Source organism: Polistes dominula, unplaced genomic scaffold, assembly GCF_049000335.1.
Source record: "Polistes dominula isolate Pdom_NZ unplaced genomic scaffold, Pdom_raw_medaka contig_73, whole genome shotgun sequence".
NCBI lineage: Eukaryota > Metazoa > Arthropoda > Insecta > Hymenoptera > Vespidae > Polistes > Polistes dominula.
In genome coordinates this window covers 1,004,888-1,010,000 of record NW_028300951.1, presented here as the reverse complement: position 1 = coordinate 1,010,000, position 5,113 = coordinate 1,004,888, and positions in this window count along the sequence as shown.

Below are 5,113 nucleotides of genomic sequence, written 5' to 3'. Positions count from 1 at the left end.
CTCCCTTTTTTTTCTCTTTTTTATTTTTATTTTTATTTTTGTTGTTGTTGTTGTTGTTGTTCTCTTTCGACAAGCAAGTGTTTCGACGATCTTTCTACTTGCGAAATAAACGCGGAAGGGACGGATGCTTTTTCTCTCCCTTTCAAATGGTTTCTCTTGTACAATTCGAAACGAGACACGTTTAATTCTTTTTTTGCTTTTTTTTTTGTTTTGTTTTGTTTCTTTTCTTCTCTTCTTCTTCTTCTTCTTCTTCTTTTTAAGCTCTTTTTTTTTTTGCTCTTCTTTTCGACCGAGTCACTTCCATTGCAACGTCATTATCACTTTAGAAAGAGAGAAAGAGATGGAAAAAGAAGTGCACCACTATTCACCTACCCAAATGGATCCGATATTTTAGTCGAACATTTTCCAAAAAAAAAAAAAAAAATACAAAAAATAAATACAAAAGAGTTTCTTCACAATTTTTTTGTTTTTTGTTTCTTTTCAATCGATCGATCCATCGATCGAAAATTTATCGATCAATCAATACAACGTTTGATGACAAATTCGTCAGTAAATATCCATTATTTAATTCGCCTAAGGTAAACATCGGCGTTGACATTTTTCGACACCTAACTGTCGAAAAATATTGGGGAAGGGGAGGGGGCTGCCTAAAGGTGATTATCGTCGCATTAAGCGGACCCTCCTCTCCACCTCCACCTCCTCCACCCCATCCCCACAATCCCCTCACCCTCCTTTTACCTCCAATGTGTCGTAGATTCCCTTCTTCATGTACAGTCCGAGCGTAAACAATTTTATTTGCACGAATGTTAGTTTTACCAAAGCTTTTCGGGTTGGAGTGAACCAATGTGATGGTGAGAGAGTGAGTGAGAGAGAGAGAGAGAGAGAGAACAAAAAAAATATCAGAAGAATAAAGAAAAAAGAGAAGAGAAAAGAATGTCCTGTTTGATATTCGATAAATTCAACGATGATAAAGGTACACACCACCTCATATGAAAATTTGATGCCAAAAAATGTTTCGAACACACACACAACCACGAATCAACGACAACTGTCTTATTTATTCCCTCATTTTTTTTTTTTTTTTTTATTTATTCTCCTTTTTCTATTTATTTTCTTGATATGTTTCATCGTTAGTCTTTCGTGATTATAATTTCCCCCTCCCCCCTCCCCCCGCCCATTTCTCATTTTGGTTTCGCGAAACGATATTTGCGATATAAAAACGTTGTTGAAATTTCATCGCGTGACGTCAAAAACCGCGATAACGTTTTATACCAACAGTGTGTTTGTATGTCCTCTGTGTGGGTGTGGTGTGTGTGTGTTTCTTTCAACGCAAAATTAACGAAAGAGAGACAGAGAGAGAGAGAGAGAGAGAAGAGAGAAAGAAAAATAGATAAATAGAGAGATTTCAACCATTATTTCGTACTCACTTTTTCTACTCGACGTTTTTAATACACGACGAATAGAAAAAATGTGAATGGAAAAATCTCATTTTCATTTTCACTTACACATATATGAATGAATTTTTTTATTATATCGTCTACACATGTATCACCACAACATTGATCACGTATTTGTTTGACAGTACAATGCGTGTTTCTTTTTTATTGCAACTTTTTGGGATGCAATTTAAGAAAATGTGCCATTATTTAGCGCAGTAGAGGCTTATGGAAGACACTTTAGTCTAAAGACTGTTCCTAACATCTGCTGCTACAGGGATTTTTATTAAAGTTCCCCTTAACGACATTAAATAAGCGATTGATATTTAGTTCGTAATTTAATTAGTATATACGTAGGGGTTGGAACTTAAATAGTTGCCAACTATTTATTTATTCACAACCGATACTAAAGAGTTACATGTTTGCACCTGTTACTGTCCTGAGAACCCTTTAGTAGAGCCTGTTATTGTTGATGGTGCGAATGGAACGGTGGTCTACTGTCTGTCGAATCTCTGGAACAGTTCTGAAGCGAATGACACGATGGGTTTCGCATGAATTGACGGAAATGCAGAAATGGATGCGTTATGACGCTGCTCAGATGCACTTGGAGTGCTATGAGCACGAATGAGAGGCTTTCTTACACCATATCGTAACACTGGATGAGACATGGCAGTAGACCAGCTTCATTCACACCATCAACAGAACAGGCTCTGTTAATGGTATACTACGCCTTCCACATCGCTGGCAATGGGTTCTACACAACACTGGGGTGACTACTTTGAGGTACAGTAACAGGTGCAAACATTGTAACTCTTTTGTATTGATTGTGAATAAATAATTGCCATTATTTAAGTATCAATCTACGTACATTTGGCGGCTTTTAAAATTATACTTGAAACTTTTGTTGATTGTTTTTTTCATTCTGTCAAATATATTGTAATTTATTGTGTCAAAATTAACATATTAAATAGTCAAAAGTCAAAGTGTTTGACAGTACGAGAAGATATTGCAATATACGTGCACAATTTTACACATACGTGTGTAAATATATATATATATATATATATATATATATATTGAAATAAGTACGTCATTTTTGAAATGTCAATTTGCAATTGGATAATTTAATATCATACGTAAATATTAGATTACATTGACGTAGTTGATTAGTATCAAACAAATTCGATAATTTTAGCGATAATCATACAATCTAAAGGATAACTCATCATCTCGATTTCTCTTCATATTCCTTCTATCGATTGTTCCATTTATTTTCTTACTTGCTAAATATCTTTCTCTCTGTTTCTTACCTACGTCGATTAAAGTTCACTTAAACTGGATTTTCTTCTACATTTTCTTCTATTTGAATCTCTCTCGCATTTCTTCTTCTTCTACTTCTTTTTATTTTGTTTTTTTTTTTATTCATTTCTACTTTCTCTCTCTCTCTCTCTCTCTCTCTCTCTCTCTCTCTCTCTCTCTCCTTATTTCTTTATATATATATATGTTATATTTTTTTTTATTTTTTCATTCACGATAACGAAGCGTTTCAACGCGAGTTACGTTAACGCGATAATGGTTACTGACGGGCAAATAGTAAAAAAAGAAAAAAAAACATGGACGAGAGAGAGAGAGAGAGAGAGAGTTAGAGTGAGAGAAAGAGAAAGAGAGGGGAAAAAAAAGTAACACGATTTTAAAGTTATTACCGTCGGTTTTCCGCGCAAACATTCGTTGTGCAACGGTAGAATAAACCGTTCGTTGATTTATGTAAAAGCGCGAACGAATGGTATTATCGTCTTGACGTTTGCACTTATTTTTACGATTCAACACACGAAATTGAAGTTTACACAAATATTAAACGTTGAGCGGCGGCTCCCCCCCCTCCGACAACCCCCCCCTTGCCTTCCCCCGCCCCCAATAGACGATAATTTGTTTAATCGTATTCGCAAAATATTTTGAATAATAAAATCTATGATTTTATGATGTATTATTTATCTTTATTTTTCATTGTACGTAAAATAAAAACAAAATAAAATAAAATAATTGAACGAAAATTTATGAAAACATGAACATTTTGAAACGACGTGTACGACGAAAGTATGCATGGAGAATGGAAAAAAAATAATTTAAAAAAAAAAAATGAAACAAAATTGAATAAACATTGTATTAAACTAAACATCTAAATAATCACATGGTCTAATCGTATTATTTTTTCTTTTCTTTTTTAAAATGCGCTAAAATTAGTGAAAATAAATTTGAAAATTGCGAATAATTTGTATTCATGGAAATTGTCAGTTGATATTGAAATTGTACTACGAACAAGCAATGAAATAAAAAGGCTTTTTATTTTAGTTTATTTTTTGTATTATTTTATTACGTGATCTTACGTTTATCGATAAATTCGTGAGAATTTTGAAACGACGTGTACGAGCGATATAATAATTACAAGAAAAAAAAAAGAGAGAGAAAGAGAGAGAAAGGAGAGTTGGGTAGAAAAATAATAAAGAAAGTGGAGTTAGGTGTAACCGTTATAAATGGTCAGTTTCACGATGGCGCATCGATTTAATACGTCATTCTATTTGCGGTATCGAAGGTACGAAAGCAGCTCTCATAAATACGATCCAATGGGCTTCCCACGGGCGTATCGTATAGTGACGTGGCCTCGCGCGAAACGTATCTATCTTAAAAACGAGCTTTTATCGACGGAATTATATATATATATGTATATATATATAGATGATATATGTATATAATGTAACGTGTACAATATCTCGGTTGATCTTTTATCCCAATGTACCTTGTATACATTGATATACCTATATATATATATATATATATATATATATATATATATATATATATATATATTATCATATATCTACTTACATACTTACAAATGTATGTGTAAAGAGGGACAATCGTGAAAAGTTCTTCTTTTCATCTCCCCCTTTCATACTTTTCGTTCTCGATTGTATCAAAGAACATCGATATCTTGTTCGAGTTCGATTAAAAGGAAGAATTTGGCAAAAGTAGCCGTCTGCAGTCAAGCGTTGGATAATAAAGCTTTACAAAAAGGATTGCACGTAAGAAGTTGTGTCTTCCATTATTTACTATATATACAGGGTAGTACAAACGAAAAGAGAGTGATTCTACATGAACAAATAAATTGAAAATATCGAATAAATATTTTGTTGATTGAGGCTTTGTTTTTCGAGAAAATTGACTTTGAATTTTCGCAAAGTACGCGTGCATTTGATCATGTGCCGTTATAATGGACCTACGAACTTTTCAGAAATATTAACCCTACGAACTTATCAGAAATTCCCTACGAACTTTTCGGAAATATTCATCTTACGATCTTTTCAGAAATATTCACCCTACGAACTTTTCAGAAATATCCACCCTACCAACTTTTCAGAAATAACCTATATATGTAGGTCCATTATAATGGCACATGATCAAGGTGCACCCATACTTTGCGAAAATTCAAAGTCAATTTTATCGAAAAACAAATCCTCAAACGACAAATTTTGTTTCATGTAGAATCCTCCCCTTTTCGCTTGTACCACCAGTTACAGATCACCCTGTATTTATGTATATTATTATTATATATATATGTATGTGTAAAATTGGTAGGATGATGTTGTGTTAGTACCAACATCTCTCCCCTTATGGAGAGA